We start from the raw sequence: 17,679 nt of genomic DNA on the forward strand, positions 1-17,679 counted from the left end.
TTCATTGTTTGTTTTGGTCTTTCGAAGGGAGTCAACTTTTTAAAATTTTTGTATAATTTACATACAGTCAAATTCACCCTTTCAGCAGTTCTGCACATTTTGACTAAGGATGTATAAACACCAAGTGGTTGCAGAGGATTCCGTTGCCAAGAAAAGTTTCCCCTGCCTTTTGTAGTTATGCCTCGCCCCCGCCCACCACTGATTAAATCGCCCCTTTTTGATAGCAGAACAGCCAGCCTAGGAAGCTCATGTAGGTAGGTAGATGTTCGGGTGAGGTGCCAGGATTTCCTGGGACGGCTGTCACGTCCCCGGAGGGTGCTCTAGTCACAGTAGGTGGACTTGCCACTCCAGGGATGCCTGAGACTTAGGGAAGGTGGCTCCGGCTGGGCAGGCGCTGTAGTTGGTCGGAATCTTGTCTGCCTCGTTAACCCACCGGCCCCCAGGGGCCCTCCTCTTGCCCCGAAAGTGGGCATTTCCGAGTCCACATTTTTGGCCTCACCCCATCTCAAGCCATTCTCCGTGGGCCTCCTGAGGACATGCACACAATAGCTGCTCCCCACCTCCACATGGTATCCCACCAGCCCCTCTTGCACGGTGCCCGAGGACAGCTGCCTCCTCTGTCCTCTGCGGCTGCTGGTTCCAGGTCCAGAGTGATCGCCAGTCGGGCCACTGACTGCTTCCTCCTTTCTCAATTGGGGAAGTGGCTCTGGAGAGAGCCAAGCAGTGTGCCTCCTCTGTGCTGTGGCCTTCTGAGCGTGCCTGCATGCCTTCTGTGACCCCTGGGGGCATGGGGCAGCAGGGCATCCCTTAGGTCACCCTTTGTTTTCCTGCAGGTAGAGCCCAGCCAGGCCAGCCACCTTTTTGTGGTCGAGGAGGGTGGTTTGTGGAAAGCCTGGAGGGACTAGAGCGCTTTCCCGTGGGCAGGGTGGCAGCTGCCACTGCCAGCGGTGGGGCACCTGAGAGAGTGTCTCACCCTGGAACCAGCATCCTGGGTTCCACTCCTGCCCCAGTTCTTTATGTGTCAAAAAGGATCATGGTCTCTGTCAGGAGGAGCTGTTGAGTGAGGTGGGGCCGGAAGCCCTGAGCCCAGAGCACCTGCTCGACGAGCGCTCCCTGGTGCGCTGCGAAGGCAGCCGCAATCCACTCACTCTTGTCATAGTTTTTAATATTCTCTGATTTCCCTTCAGTTGGGGGGGGAGTTTTATGAAATAACCCTTGGAATTCTTTAAATAGTTAACTGGGGATCACTGCGTTTATTAATTTTCTGGTTGTTACTGGAAATGTCTTTTCAGTGCTCATTATTTGTCCCCCTCACCCCCCCATATGGCCCCCAGCACTTAGGGCGGGAGAAAGCGGTCATCGTGCTGAGTGGCTCGCCGTGCATCTTGTGTGCCTTGCCTGTTAGGGAAGCCTTTGATGCCTGCGAGCTCAGGCTAACGTGACCTTGATCCCTGGCCTGAAATTCAGGTCTAAGCGTCCTTGGCCACTTGAGGGTGGTCATCTGAGCTGCCATGTGGTGATTGCGGTGGAGACATGGATACAAGCTAACAGGATGTGGGGGGCTTCCAGGTGCAAGGAGACTCCAGAGCCTAGGGTTAGTAGCTAAAAGCTTAGCACCTCATCGTGTCCTGAAGGCTTCAGGAGCCAGTAGGACAAGGACTGTGTGTCTTGGACCCTGAGCAGAAGTTGGTACATGTGTGGCCACCAGGCTGCTCTCTGGCAGTCTGTCCTTTGGAGGACACTGCCACATCTGGTGGGAATTCCAGAGTCCTCCTGGCCTGGAGAGCCTGCAGGACTTGATGGCAGTGAAGTTCCAGGGCTCAGACACAGCAGTTCCCTCTGATCCTTGGCTGGGGGAAGAATGTTGCCCAGAGGCTGGAGTTTATTACTGGAAAACTTGAATGCTGGATTTTATTTAAACATAAGGCAGAGAAGTGTTTTACATCCTGAAGGCTATCAGGAAGCATATTCAGTAGAGCCATCCACAGCAATAAAAGCCACCTGGGGATCTTCTCACGCAGTCAGCCCTGGCCTAGGCCCCAGGGTGCACAGCTGTGAGCACAGGAGGGCCAAGGGTCTAGGCAGACCCAGGGCCTGCTGGACTCCTACACCTGGGACGCCTCTCCAGTGCCTTCCTTGGGCTCCACTCCTGTATCCACAGGGTAGCTTCTAGGTGGGAAGTTGCTTCCCTTGAGTGGATCCTAAAATTCCAGCGGACTTGGAGGGAAGTGAGTGGGCAGCCTGCCGTGCCTGTGGGGTGAGCAGCTTGCTACCCTATGCCCAGGCCTAGCTGGCCTAGGCTAGAAAAACATTCTTTTTTTTTTTTTTAAAGATTTTATTTTTCCTTTTTCTCCCCAAAGCCCCCTGGTACATAGTTGTGTATTTTAGTTGTGGGTCCTTCTAGTTGTGTCATGTGGGATGCTGCCTCAGCATGGCTTGATGAGCAGTGCCATGTGTGCGCCCAGGATTCGAACCGGCGAAACCCTGGGCCACCTGAGCAGAGCGCGCGAACTTAACCACTCGGCCACGGCCACGGGGTGGGCCCTAGGAAAACATTCTTGAGTTGTGCAAGTTGTCAAATGACCCTTTCAAAGGGAACCAGTTAAGAAAGGTCTTTGTCTTCATTCAAGAATATTAGGAATATAATAATTTGATAGATAAATAATAATAATAATAATCTGACTACTTTTTGTTGAGTACCAGGAATGTGCCAAGACAGGAGAAAATAAAAATGTTTTTGGGCATCCATAATAGTAACGGATGATGTGCCTGCCAAGGGCTGGAGGGTCTTCAGCGCATTAGGCTCAGGCAGCTCAGTAACATGCAGAACACAGCTCTTCAGTGACAGCTGCTGCATGGGGACCTCCGTGGGCCTGGCATCAAAAGCCCTTTCCTTTGCAGGGCTGACTAACCAGAGTAAATCTATGGATGTGCGCAAGTGTGTTTGGATTTCCTGAGTCGTGCATCTCACGTCCAGGAATCAAGGTCTTGGAGTGAAGTTTCGAGTCTCTGGAAGCTGACGGGCATTTCAAGAGGCTCGTCCTTTCTGAAAACAGACATTTTTGTTTACATTTGGGTAGTGGTTTGCTGGTCTAGTTTTTTTTTTTTAACCTTTTGGCTTGGAGAAATTTTTCTTTTGGTTATGGTAATTATTCTTTCCCGATGTGTAAATTGATTACAGCACCTCTTTCAAGGCTTGCACATTTGATTATCCTCAAGCCTCCTTCTGCCTCTTATTTAAACGTATTTTTAGCACAGTCCTTGAAACCTCACTGTGAGACTGTCCATCTTCTGCTGTTTCTGAACTGCCGAAGGTAATTTTAATCAACCCCGTCCAATGGTTGCCTTGCAAGTCATCTTAGCGTGGTAGGAACGGGGCCTGCTGGACAAGGCCTGGGTTTGCTCCGGACGTCTTGAAGTACCAAGCTTTCCTTGACTCGGTCAGCATGGGGATGAGCAAACTTGACCAGCAGCCGCCTGGGCCCGGAAGCTCCGACAACACTGGGATTGTAAGGGCACCAGGCAAACAGAGGCAAACAGAGGGCCTGTCGTTGACACCAGCCTAGCCCAGGTGAGAACCTGTCACCAACCTGGGAAGGGCTTTGCTGATGGTTTGCCTCAGATCCAATCAATGCTGCGTCCGGCTCTATTTCTGCAGCAGATTGCCAGCCTTGGTTTTCTAGATGGTTCTGGGGGGTGCAGGGCGTTCCTTCGTCCTGTCCCCTGGGGCCTTCTCTGCAGCGGATTCTTCTCCTAAGTCAACAGCCCCCAGGACTCCCGGATGTTTTCTGAGCCTTACCTTGATAAGAATGAAAACGTTTTGGTGCTTGATTTGATTTGTTTGCTAGAAGATTAGTACAAAAGCAGGAAGGAAAAAGAACGTGTGGTGGAGGTGATTGCTAGAGACTGGCAGAAGGTTATTTACGGATTTTTGCTGACAGTCCTTGTTTAAAGGAATTCCCTGTGAGATTTATGAAGCCTTTCCAATTTATTGTCTTCCCAAGTAAGGTAAGCAAATAAATAGGTTATTCTCTTTTATTATAAACCTAGCCCATGTAAGATTAAAAATAAGAGGAAACGGGGCTCCATTTTTCCAGCCCACTGTGTTTCTGGAATTTGGAAAGCGTCTTGGAAAGGCTTTTTGTTTTGTTTTTGGCTCAAGCACATTGTGCATTTGAAAGATAAAGTCTGCCCCTTGATATCGTGGGTGCCACTCACCATCCTCGAAGAGAAGCTGCTGCAGCCTGGTGGAGCAGGAGGTGGCGGGGACAGAGGCGCTGGCTGTTGAGGACCAGCCCACCAGTCAGCAGGGACTCACAGGCCCCCAGGGAGACCAGGCTGAGGGGGTCCCAAGACCCTGCTGTGGGCTTGATCACAGCTGCTGCACCCGGAAGGTGCACCATCTCCGAAGGCCCGTGTCATAGCCCTTTGTAAGAAAATCCAGTCTAATCAAACTGAACTTTTCCTCCAAGACCCTTCTTCCTATCATCTTGATTTCCCAGTCCCTTTTTCTTTCTAAACTCGTTGTCTGGAATAATTGGTGCTTTTGGGTATTTTGCTGAATTGCAATTTTGGTGACATTGGTACTTGAAGACCCAGTTGGGAAGTTTGGGTTTTTAGGTAAAGAATAAGCAGGAACATGAGACCTTGTAAAAAGTAAACATCTTGTTTCCTGGTGGTGATGGGTGACCCGCCCCCTGCTGACTGCCGCTCCCCCTCTCTTCTCCTGCCCAGAGCCCATTTGAAATCGCTCCCGGCTCTTTCAAGGCCATGGCGGCACCACCCGGGAGACATCCTGTTACCATTTTGGGAGAATGTGTTTTATGTCCCTGTCCCTAGATGTCCCTGGCCTAGTGAAGCTATTTTGGGGGGGTTAATAGTTAGCGTTGTGGATGGTGTCCTGTAACAGACTGTGGGGTCCGAGTTCGTCAGCCCCTGGCATGTGGTCGGTGCACGCTGGGTTCAGTGCGTCAGTTCTCCGTGGGGGGTGGTTTCAGGAGTAAACTATGGACTTAAGTAGCGGGGCTTGGAAGGTGCTGAGGACATAATTCCTGCGAGAATGGGCTCCGTGGGGTTTGTTTTCCTTCTTGCCCACTTCCTCCACAGTTCCTCCTCCCCCTCTGATGGGCACCCCAAGGGAGTGGACTTCTCATCCCTGGGGTGGTGGCCTGAACAAGGCTGACCTGGTCCTGCCTGCCAGGAGCAGACCACACAACCAGGCACAGGGAGGGGCATGGTCCCAGCCCTGGGAACCAGCGTCCCGTCCTTACACTGAGGTCTGGGATGCTCTCTTGAAGGATGTGGCCTTTGAGCTGCAGGGGGAGGGGCGCCTGGGCTCCCTCCAGCTTGTCCTCCCTGGAGGGTGCTCCACCCAGATCCCTCCAGCCCCATCCTCCTCATCCCTGCCTGGACCTCAGATCACCTCGGGGAGCTTTGAAGAAAGATCTAAGCCCAGCCCCACCCTCAGAGGTTCTGAGTCAATGGTCTTGGGTGGGACCTGCCTTAGGTAGTTTTAAAAGCTCCCAGATGATTCTAATGGCCAACCAGGTGGAGAACCACTGCCCAACCCTGCAGCCTTCAGCTGAGGCTACTTCCCCTTTTCTCCTCATGGACCGGAAGGCACAGGCCCAGAGAACCAGGCAAGTCCTTGCTTCTGTGCCCCAGACTCTGGGGGCAGAGGCAGAGAGGGCTCCTGGGAGGCCCAGCCCCTCAAACCCGCACCTCATGGGACAGGCACCCTCTCTTCACACTTAGGAGTGTCCCAGGCAGGAGACGGTGTGGCTGGCTTCCTATCCACAGGTGAGGGTCTTTGGGGCTGTGTCCTTTCCTCTGTGAGGCTGTCCCGGAGCGGAAGTGGAATCCGTCTTGCAGGACACTTGCCTGTGAGCACGTGAGACAGACGGGCCGATGGGAGGTGGAGACTGGGGAGAGCTGGGTGCTGGGGTCCCGTCCACCTTGGGCCCATAAGTAAGGAAAGCTGGCATCCCCCACCCCTTGAGAAGGAACTCTTGGAGCGACAGAATATTCCTGCCTCGGTCAGTGTGCTGCTGGAAGGAGAGCAGCTGTTGCCTAGGAAACCAAGCTGGAGGGTCTGACTTAGGCCTGTGGACCTCTTGGGGCTCCATGCCTGGGGCGGGGTGTGAGCCCCAGAAATGGCCCAAGTCAAGGGGGATGGGTCATACGTGCATTTTTGTAGGAAAAGAATCCGGTGTGTCTCGTAGGAGTCTGGAACCTAACATTGTTCAGAGCCCCTGCCTGGGATTCCTGGGCCTACACCAGTGGGTGGCGGATGTGTTCTGTGGATTCACCGGGACAGGACGAGGAGAGGGAGCCAGGGGTGCTAGGGGTGTGGGGTGGGCACTGGAGGGGGAATAAAGGAAACCCTGGAGGAGTTTCCAGGAATTGTCTTGCTCGCGTGTCATTGGGCTTCTGGGCTTTGATGGAAGGCTGTGGGGGGAGGGGGGATGAGGGGTATGGTACCCCCAGGTAGGAGGAAGTGAACACATGCCATCCTTGTGATACTAGCACCAAGGAAAGTCTGTCCTCGAGCTGGACCAAGTGGGTGGGCGGGCCCCATGGCCCTCTGAGTGGGATGGTATCTAGCTGCTGCTGCTTAATTATGAGTGAGGAAGGGTTTGAGATTAAAAAGCACAAATAAGATGCTACGCGACTGGCTGTTGGGCCGAACCCGTTCTGGGGTCATGTAGCAGGGGGCAGGGGGAGCTGGCCAGCGGGCTGGCCTGAGAGGCCTCAGCTGGTGGTGGGGGAGGGGTGTGGCTGACCTGGATTCCAGGCTGGGGAGGGCAATGAGGGAGATCCTGGAGGTTCAGACGGGCGGAAGCCCACTCCTCTGGTCCTGTTGGCTGATTCCCTTCTTGAGCACCTGCAGAGGTGGCACCTGGGGGTGGGGGGCTTCGCCTTCATTCCTCGCTTGGGTTCTCCTTGCTCTGTGGAGCCAGGCATCTGGGGCTCAGTTTTCCAGCCAAGTCCTTTGCGATCTTTCCTCTCCATCGGGAGCCCGGCTGGTGCTCCCTCATCGAGGAGTCTCCAGCAGGTGATAGGACCAGCAGGACCGTGGGGCTAGGCAGATTCTCTAGTCCCTGCCCGGGGTTGTCTGGATTGGCTTGAGCTTAGAGCTAGAACTGTGTTGTGACTGACACCCCCTCTGCCCACCTGGGTGGCAGGAAGCAGAGTCCTGAATTCCCCACAGGGATCCCTCTGAAGCTTAGTCCCATGCCAAATTCCTCCTGCCCCATTGACCTCTGCTGAGGAGGTCACAGGTGGCGTTCCACTGGGTGCACTGGAATTGGACTTGCTTTGAATCTCTGCTTTTCCTGCTGTGGACTCTGGCATGAGGCTCTCCCGCCCATAAGTTGGGAGTACAGTAGTAACAATTACTTGATGGAGAGGCTGTTGGAGTGAAAATAAGTGATAGGAAAATAGAAAATGGGCCATGGGTTTAAGAGTTCTGCCTGTGCCAGTTTGGTCACTGGGGGCCACCTTAGTCTTTGTACGCATAGCAAGTGGACAGTAACTGGTGCTTTTCAGTACATGGCTTTTGAATGCTTGCGTTTGTTCCTTCTGACCATATGCTTTTAAAATCTGATCTGTAGTCTTTTGTTTCTTGCTTAACATTATACCACTGGAGTCTTAAATGCCTTTATGTACCTTTCTTTTTGGAACCAAACTTCATTGCCCCTGCAAAAAAAAGCTCCTCCAATCTTGGCGCCTCGGCCAGCAAGTGTCCACCCAGACACTCAGAATTCCATCAGTCATGTGTCAGTTCCCACGTGTTAGGCTCAGGGAGGCACTTCCTCGTCCCCATGAGCCCGCAGTCTGGAGAGATGGGAACACTTGTGTTTTAAGGAAGTTATTAGGCTTTGGGATTCTTTCTAAAAACAACTCTGAATTTGTTAATTTTGGTTTATTATTTCCAAGACAAGAACGTCGTTTCGAAAGGCCAGGCCAGTCTTTTTTATAGTGAAATGTGTTCTGATTACAACCTCCAAACAGCATCTGTTTTCAAATGGAGAAAACGAAGGGCTCGGATGAATGACTTCTCAGACCCCCTCGGAAGAGATGGCCCTGCCTGCTTTCCTGCAGGGTGTCAGCGTGTCTTGCTGTCTCCTGGTCATTGTACACTTGAGTTTATCAAAGTGCGAGTAAACGCACAGCAGAGATTTAACTTGGGTACCACTTTCAGGGTGATAACAGGACTGAAACATCAAGGATGGGGGGCAGGTGAGCAGGGAGGAGGAGGAGGCTGGGCCCACCTTAGCTTGTATCCTACCATCCCCAGATACAAGTGTCCAGGTACTGCCCAGCAACCTGCGCTTGATGCTGAGGGTCATACTGAGATGGAGAAAGAGACAGGAGCCTGCCTTGGGCAGGAATTTGACCAGAAATCTTTGTCATCTTTTGTGGATGCTGACCCATCTGCTGTACACTTATATTTGCACACACCAAGACACCTGGTATTAGATTGTGCCTGGCAGTTTGAGCAGGATCCAGGGGTCCAGAGGTCCTTTCCTTGCTGCTGCTCTCACAGCCCAAGAAGGTTTGTGTGGGAAGCAAGCCAGGGCCAAGTTCAGATCCACTGGCCATAAGCGGACACTTTGAACTGAGTCATCCGTTTGAATTTTTCTCTTCTTGTGGTATCTGTCACATGCTGAAAAGAGTTCGTTTTCTGGGGCTGTCATTCAAAGCATCATTTTGCACCATACCATTAAAATTTTCAGAGTGTTTGCTGATTTGTGTTTATTGAAACTAAATTCATTAGGATGATGTGAAAACAGCGCTCAACTGTTTACCAAATCGGATTCTTGTTTTTGATATTTCAGTACTTCATCTGTTCTCACTTGAATGTCGTGGAATTTGTTGGTAAAGTGTTATGCAGATGAAAACCCATATTTTAGTGGAGTTTTTTTTTTTAATTCAAATGAGTTTATAAGACTATTATATCCAAGGTGCTTGATTTGCCTTTGAAGCAGAATCTGTATGGATGTGAGGATACTGGAGCGTGGTTGGTCTTTGAGAGTTTTCAGACGGGCTGGAATGTTGACCCAGATCCTGGTGCCGAGTCAAACTGGTTGGAAACCTCGCCGCCTGCCTGCCCCCCCACCCCCCCCACCCCCCCGGCTTCCCCAAGTCTCCCCTCACCAGCTGAGTGAAGCAGCCCTGGGCTGGGGCTCCCTTTGTGTGAAATGGCCATTCCTGTGTTTCTTACCAGGTCCTTGGAAGACTTCAACAAAAGCACCATTCTTTCTTGGGTTTTCAACATTTTAACATCTCTGGGATTAAGCTGTGTTATAAAATTGATTGCATGCCATAGTTTAATTGACAATATTTTTTTCTTTCTTTCTTAGTGGTTTATAAGATCATGCTGGGTCGAAGATTTGATGGTATCTTAGACTTGATGGACATGAAAGCATTTTGCACACTTTTAAGTTTTAGAATTGGGCATTTTCCAATAGAGGGACAGTTGCTCAACTTTTTAAGTTAATCAGTGAAAGCCCAGTTGTGACCACACTTGTACTTTAATGCCACAGCTGTGTGGCAACAAGAGAATTTAACAGATACTTTTCTAGAGTTGTTGGCATCTCTTTTCAGATTTGGTTCAGTGGTCAGATAGCCTTGGATTCTGGTGTTGAGAGACCCAGTGGCCTTTACTGGTTCCAAAATAATAAACCTGTCCTGAGACTGAGTTGGAAAGTGAGTGTGGCGGAGACAACCAGATGTCCACCAGAGGTCTGTGCTTCCCTTCACAGGTGGGACTTAGTGCTGGAGAGGCTGCCCAGCCACCACCCAGGCATCTACCGCGGGCCTCAGGAGAGTCCTTGCTGCTGGAGCACTAGTGGGAATAGTGTCACTTCCTGACAGACATAGTTAGACAGGGGGGCTTTACCCAGTTTCTTTCCTTGATTGTCAACTGAGTGAGGAAAGTCCAGCAGAGGATGCCTAGGATCCTGGGTCCCTGACTCACCCTGTGAAGAGTTGCCCACCCATCAGGAACACTGACCTGTTTCTGTTAAAGAAATAAGCTTCTGTTGTGTTGAGCTGATATTCAATTTAGAGTTTGTTAAAGCAGATAGCATTAACGTAACGAGTATAGTTAGTGTGAATAGTTGATTACCTTGATAGTCAATCTAACCCCCCCCCCATGAGAAGGCGGCCCCTTCTCCCCAGCCCCAGCCTCATGGCTTTCCCTTTTCTATCCATTTATGTACTAAGTCCTGGAGATTCTGTCTCCCTCCTCTCTCTTGTTTGGGGGCTTTGCTCCTGCCAGGCTGTGAGCTCCCTGAGGGCGGGCATCCCTGAAAGGCTTGCCTGCCTCACACCTGCCAAGTGACATCCACCTGAAGGCTATGGGTGCAGCCAGGTGGCCCTGAACGTCTGATTGTCAGTCTTTGGAGAAGCTCAGAAGCAAGCCTTGGGTCTTAGAATTGTAGCAGGGCCCTGGCATGGTGTGGCAGCTCTGAAAAGGTGCCTCTCTGATCTTCTGCTTCTAGGAATGTAGTTGACTGGTGGCCCCACCTACCACATGCTAATTTGGAGTCCAGCACCGCATTCACAGAATCTGCACTCCCACGGGCTGCTCCCAGCCAGGGCCTGAGCGTGCCAGGGGCTGGGGTTTGGGGGGCAGGCTGTTCCTGTGAGACTCAGGACTCCTTTGCCCAGGGATCCCCTCTGGCCTTGAACTGCACAGCAGGCGAGGATTTTTCCCACCTGGCCTCCTTCCTTCCCTGTCTCCTCGACAAGAGTCAGACCCGCATCTCTCTCGGCTCCCTTTTCATGTTGCCCAAGAAGTCTCTTGCACGGCTCATCTTGTCTTGTGTCTGTTTTTGGAGGACCTGAACTACTAATATGCGTTGAGTTTAAAATAACGTTGGTCAGAGGGACGGTGCCCAGGAATCCTCCAGATTGGGCACAGTCTCTGTTTTCTCTCCCGGGTTGTAGTTTGCCTGCTCCTAAAATGTGAGGGCTGTGCTCACTGATTCCTAGGACCTGCCCTGCTCAGAGAGATGTAGGATTCTGTCAGGGCTTCTGGATGGTTCTGCTAGTTTTGCCTTACAGCACAGTATGTCTTAAAGGTGCTTACTGTAGCTTCCCTGCAATCTGGGTGCAGAAGCATCAGTAATGAAAATAGAGCGGGTGCATGTTGACCTTTTGGAGTGTCCGCACCCTGTATTTTAACTGGGCAGTTGCATGTATTTTCTATACTTAATACTTTAAAAGCCTCTTGGGTGATATGAGAGGCTGGTCAGGGTAGCCCACATGTGACCTGTGCTGGGAACGCAACTTTAGACCGAGAAGTCCGACTTTTATAGGACACAGCATTTAACGACGGCCACGTTCCAGTCTCATGGCATTTAGTGGTGTTCCAAATGGGCCCGTGGAAATGGTTTTGCTCTTTGGGAGCTGTTTGCGGCCAAAAGGCTGCCCTGCCCCTGCAGAGGCTTCGGGGCGGGGCGGGGCGGCAGGGGGGCGGTGGTTCAGAAACCCTGCGGTCTGCTCTTGGGGTTCTTTTCTCCTGCCTCAAAGCCCTGGTACCTGCATGATGAAGAGGTGACTACCGTGGGGTCTACTCCGACCGAGGCCCTTTTCCTGTGCGGGGACCTCCTGTTTCAGCAGCCTGAATTAATGCCAACAGTCCCAGGTGTGTCCTGGGCCTCCTTGAATTCATAAACCTGTTCGTGGGGAGACGGGCGTTACTTGGATGCACGCTGTTCCCACACGTTGATTTGGAGTGGTGGTTTTCCCTGGGCCTCCGGGATTTCACCTCTTGGTAGAGAAATGGCCCCTGCCTCCCAGGGGTTTCTGTGGTCCTCATTCCAGAGACAGGACCTCTGTGGATTGATTAAAAGTTTCCCCAAGTGGACGTGATTCTACAGTGAACTGACATACACCCCCCCCGGCCCCCGCCTCCCCCAGGTCTGCCTGTGCTTGTTTGTGGTTCCTTTTGTTTTGTTTTCCTTTGAGGTAAAACTTAGGGGAGGTGGTCAGGGGTGTGGGAGTGGGGGCAGGAGGTAAAATGAAATGCACAGATCCTAAGTCTGCCAATCGATTTGTTTTGGCAAACACATGCACCTGTGGACCCCAAGGCCCTATCAAGATTTAGAACATACTGTCACTCCAGAAAGTTCCCTCATGGCTGTTTCCAGGCAGTCCCGGCTCTAATCTCCCCAATCTCAGGCAACCACTCCCCCCCCCCCAACATGGTTTATTTTTCCTGTTCCAAAACTTAATATAATACTATATAATGTACATATATACATGTTATACATACATGCATATTATACTATATATACCTTTTTGCAAAAGCTTTTTTTATTCCACGTAATGTTTTTGAGATTTTTGATTGCTGTAGCCTGGCTCGATTGCTTGTTCCTTATTACTTGCTGCCTAGTATTCCACTGCAGGAACCTACCTTGCTGTTTACCCATCCACCCATTGGTGGACACTTGGGTTGTTTCCAGCTCTTGGCTATTCTGAATAAAGCTGCTGTGGACTATTCTTGTACATGTCTTTTTATGGACATATGTTTTCATTTCTCTTAGGTAAACTCCTGGAAATGGAATCGCTGGGTCATAAACTAGGTGTGTGTTTAGTTTTATAAAGCAGTTATAAAGTTTTACACTGCTACCAATCGTGTATGGAAGGTGGAGCTACTTTTTAAACCATTTACTAGACTGTTGACTTGAGGGTGGTGCCATGAGGTGGGGGGGCCGCTCTCTTCTCCCTTGGTCCCTCCACCAGCAAGACAGATGCAGAGTCTGCACCATTTGCTCTGCTGCAAGTGGGCTGTGGAGTTCACCGCTCTGGAAAGAGTAACCAGGCCCTCTTTATTTAGAGGGGGCCTGCTTCTCTTGGCATTCCCTGGGTATTCAGAACGCTCGTTGATTTTTCCAGCTACGTCTCTCCCCAAATACTGTGCTCTCCAGGGAAGCCTGAGGGTCAGGCCCCTTGGTTCCTGCTTCTTCCTAACATCTGTGCCCACCTTTTTGCATCCATGACTGACAGGTTGGTTTTTGGAGTCTGCTGATAATCATGTAGCAGCACATTATTTCTGGTTTGTTTCAGCGTGAGGATGCTGTCTGAGCGGCTGATCTAGACAGCTCCCTGCAGATCAGCCACCCTGTGAGCTGAGCCCTCCAAGAGCCTGGCGCCCTGGGTATGCTGGCCCCGCTGGCCTTGGAGGCCTCTGCCAGCTTCTTGAGCTCTCTCTAGGGCCAGTGCTTTCGGAGACTTGGTTTATAGGGCTACTAATGTGTCCTCTTGAGTGGATTCCATTTTATTTATTTATATCCTGCCTCTTTCAAGCAAGTACTTTGAGGACTCAAAAACATAGGATGCTGGGCCAGCTCAGGTGGCCTAGTGGTTAAGTTCAGCGCCCTCTGCTTTGGCGGCCTGGGTTCGGTTCCCAGGTGTAGACCTACATGGCTCTGTTAGTGGCCCACATACTAAAAAATAGAGGAAGATTGGCATGGATGTTAGCTCAGGGTGAATCTTCCTCAGCAAAAAAAAAAGGATGCTAGAAGAGGGGATGAGATTGAGGAAGGGCCAGAGCTGATAAAAAATGCAAACACAGCAACTGCAAATTTCAGGGTAGTTGGCTATTGTGAACAGCTCTCTCTCTTTCTGTTTAGAGAGACAGCATGTCTCCTTCAGCTGGTCATAAAGAGAATGCTTCATTACCGGGAGCTGTGTACAGGTATATACATCTCATTTTATTGCGCGTCACAGATAGTGCATTTTTTTTTTTTTCTCCCCAAATCCCCCCAGTACATAGTTGTATATTCTAGTTGTGGGTCCTTCTAGCTGTGGCATGTGGGATGCCGCCTCAACATGACCTAACGAGTGGTGCCATATCTGCGTCCAGGATCCGAACCCTGGGCCGCTGAAGCGGAGTGCGTGAACTTAACCACTCGGCCACGGGGCCGGCCTCTAGGCCAATTGATATTGATCAATTGAACTGGAGTGGGTCATTCTCTCTTCCAAAAAAGTATTTACTTCAGTGGGGCTTTTGATAGGTGTTTTAGAGACGATGGTTGGAATTTTACTTCGTGCCCAGGAATTGATGTGCAGGGGCAGTGTCGGGATGACTTGCTGGCCTCTCACACCTGGAGGTGGACAAGAGTTGGGGCAGGTCTGGGTGGTTCCAGTAACCCAAACTGGAAGATAGGGCTGGGTGTGGGTTTGTTTTGGTTAGAGACAGGGACTCCAAGGGGTAAGGCGATGATGACTGTGCTTGTGGGTGAGCTGAGTTTCAGGGGTAGGTGGGACCTGCAGTTGGCGAGCAAATGTCTGGAAGGCAGGTGATGAGGTGCGTCCGGAGCTCCTTAGCGGGACTGGCAGAAGGAACTGATCTGGGAGCGTGTGAATGGGAGTTTAAGCAGAGTTCCAGCTCTCCTTCCGTGTCTGCGTCTCTAGCACAGGATGTTCTGTTCTTGTTGCTTGTTGGAACTCCCTGAAGACAAGGTTCTGTTGTGTTTATCTGCAGGTCTGCCTCTCTTCATAGTACCTGCCTCTCTTGTTGGAGTATCAAAATGGCGAGAGTGGTATGTGTGAGGTTCAGCTGGGAAGATGAGTGGCAGCTGAGAAAGGGCTGCTTGCTTTGACCATCAAGAGTCCTCACCAGGGTTTTGGATGTATATATAAATATGCACATGTGGAATCACGCACCGCGTGACAATGCTTCGGTCAATGTGGAGCACATATACAATGGTGGTCCCGTATGATTAGTACCATGTAGCCTAGGGAAGTACTGTAGGGGAGGAAGAAATTTTTCTCTACCCTCGGTTCTTCCGGCTGGTCTTAAGAATTAAGTTGCATGAGACATTAACAGGAGAAAAACAAAAAGTTTAATAACACGTATGCATAAGAGAAACCCAGGAAAACTGAGTAACTTGCCAAAATGGCTGAAGCCCTCACCTTAAATACCATCCTCAGCTAAAGACAAAAGAGGATATTGCAGGTGAGGAAAGTCAGGGACTTCAAAGTGAAGGAAGGCAATTCACAGGTAGGTAGAAAGGAGCAAACTTTGAAAAACAAGTGTTTGGCCGCACAGAAACAGAAGAACACAGAGGGAGCCCAACAAACAGGCTTTTCTAGGTTCCTCCCTGTCTCCCACCTAGTTCCTGTGATGCTAAGGTGATAGCTGGCTTCCTGAGAGGTCTTTTTAATCCGAATTCTCTGAGGCAGTTAAGGGAGAGGTAAGAAGAGAAACTTTCTGAGTAGTTTGTTTCTTAAAAATAATCAGCCTAAAGTAATCCTCATCTTAAAGAGATGCATTTTGGAGTGGCAAATTTTGATCCCCTTGAGTACACTCTCTGATGTTTGCACAACGATGAAATCGCCTAATGATGATTTTCTCAGAACGGATCCTCGTCGTTAAGCGATGCATGACTGTATGAAGATGTGTATATATATTTGGTAGGTGATAAGAATGAAAGCTTGATAGCAAGGCTCAAAATGCAACATTGGAGCCCTGGAGAGTTGACTGGGAGGAACCTGGCTGATCACTTCTGTGGGCCAAGCTGTGGGGAGATGGGAGTATGTGTGGTGTTAACTAGGAAGGCTCCCTTCTTAGGGAGAGGCTGGGGGTGCAGGAAGCAATCAGAAGGGCCACTGTGGTCAAGAAGGAACATGAGCATCACTTTACTGATTGATGGGCCTGGGCCCACTCTGAATTTCAGTTCATCCATGCTTTCTGGCCTCATGGGTGGTGCTTACCAGCCCTTCTTCTCCACGCTGTAGGGGCGGAGTTTGCTGCCCAAGAAAGGGAATTTGCCTGAATCCAAAGACAAAGAGGAGTCTCCTTTATAACTCTTCCTTCTCCACCCTCTTGATTTCTTTCAAGCCCCAGTGACTGAGAATTGGCTTTATTTGTTTCATGATTGCCTATTTTAAATGGAATTAGACCTTGCGTTGGGGAATCCTGGTGTCTTTGGGTGGCATTCCACTCCTTACTCCTGAGAAGTTGGTTTCCGAGGGGCGGAGGGACTTGCCTCAGGTCACACAGTTGGATAGGGCAGGAAAGTGTCTGCAGCTGAGGTCTCTGGACTCAGGCCTGGATCTGGGCTTTGGTTGTGAAGTGCGTCCCCTCAGCCATGGTCCTCTGCACTGCAGTCTGTCTACAAGCCTCCCCCCGGAGTTGTGGGATGTGGTCTTGGCCCCTCCCTGACCTGCCCTTCCCCTGAGTACGGCACCCCTTTCCCAGGAGGAGGCTACCTGTTGTGGTTTTGGGCTGGGTTGGGATCCATCTTCTATTTGGTCTCTTAAACCTGCCATCTTAAGGTTTGATGTTCTTAGGATCCTCCTCCAACATTGGTTGGGGGCGCTGACTTGCCCTCATTTCATCAAATTTGGGCAAGATAGCAGGAGATTGGCAGTGAAAAGCCAGTCCCCCCGACCCAGTCTTAGATTAGACTCTGAGAGCTCTCTGCTCCTCTTGCTGTCATCTCCACTGGGTCCAGGATTATTCAGATGTCAGTTCCTAGTACCGAGGTTCAGCAGTTAAGGAGTATTTGCATCCCCTTTGGACACTTGGTATGTAACATGCTTGTTACCCACACATAACTGACTTAAGTCGTTCCATCCATTTTCTTTCCGATTGCTTACTATTTGCCAGGTGCTGGGGAGGCAGGTGTGAACCAGGCTTCACTTCGCTTAGTTCCAGTGGAGTTGCTGCTCACATTTGCTTTTTACAAAAATGACACTTAGTACTTTCTTATTAAAATAATGGAGGCATGGACCATCCTGTTCTCTTCATAGTTCGCCAAACAGTTGATGTTGACAAGGTTTGCATTCCTTAAGTTGAGAAGAGGAGGAGGGCTAGAGTATGAGGCTTATCTGTATCTCTACGCCTTTCAGGAGAAAGATACATCTGTGCTGTGTGTTTAAATATAGCTCGGTGTTTGCTACTGAGTTGGAGAATAAGCAATTGAATATGTAGGTCATTGACTTAGGAGAATGAGTTCGGAGTTTGCTTTGCATCTGATTAACAGTGTCTTACAATTGGGCCGTTGATGCTATGCCAAAATTGGGTTACGCAGAGTTCAGCAAGATAGCTGGGAGGGAAACTGTGGGAATCATAAGAGGATACCTTTGCCCCCTTAAGGCATTGGGGGTGTGACTTGGTGTCGGGCCCTGTGGGTCACGGCCAGCTGCAGTGGCACCAACCACTCTGGAGTTAGATGGGGAGAGAGCGGCTGGGTGCTTGCTCCTGAGCAGATCCATCAGGAGCAAGGGGAGAGGGCTATTCTTAATCAGGATAAATGCCAGCGGTGTATTTTAATACAGGCTTGGTTCAGAACGCACTGTTTGGAATTGCATATTTAAAAGGAAGCTGCCATCCCCTTTCGAAGGTATGTGACATTTAAAAGATCTGTGGCAGGAAATAGGCTTGACAGCTTCAAATTATATTTGAAAGAGTTTTTCTTTTAAGAAAGAAAATGATTACTTCTATTTTAAATGTCATCGCAAAGACATAAACATGTTTAATCAAATTATATATTTAATTTATATGGGCTGTAATTTTTATCCCTGTGGAAGAGTCGCTGGTTAATTCTTTGGCGGCTCGGAAGCTGGGCAGTGTCGGTGATTTGAAAGCTGTTCAGCTTTTTGAGTAAATGACTATTGAAGGGTTGGTTTATAGAATCTGAAAAAATAATATTATTC

At 50.1% G+C, this 17,679-nt stretch overlaps 1 protein-coding gene across 21 annotated transcripts in view; it reads left to right on the forward strand.

Moving 5' to 3' along the window:
• The window catches only part of CTBP2 (C-terminal binding protein 2), a 166,114-nt gene that overhangs the window by 19,624 nt on the left and 128,811 nt on the right, over positions 1-17,679 (forward strand). The window contains exon 1 of one of the 21 annotated variants that reach the window (XM_003363400.5): positions 17,127-17,366. The exons of 19 other annotated variants lie outside the window; for them this stretch is intronic. The gene's annotated coding sequence lies outside the window, so the exon portion shown is untranslated. Of the gene's footprint in view, positions 1-17,126; positions 17,367-17,679 lie in introns of those variants that run through there. One more of the 21 variants, XM_014733169.3, reaches the window with a different exon arrangement.

The sequence above is a fragment of the Equus caballus genome, chromosome 1 (assembly GCF_041296265.1).
Source record: "Equus caballus isolate H_3958 breed thoroughbred chromosome 1, TB-T2T, whole genome shotgun sequence".
NCBI classification, from domain to species: domain Eukaryota; kingdom Metazoa; phylum Chordata; class Mammalia; order Perissodactyla; family Equidae; genus Equus; species Equus caballus.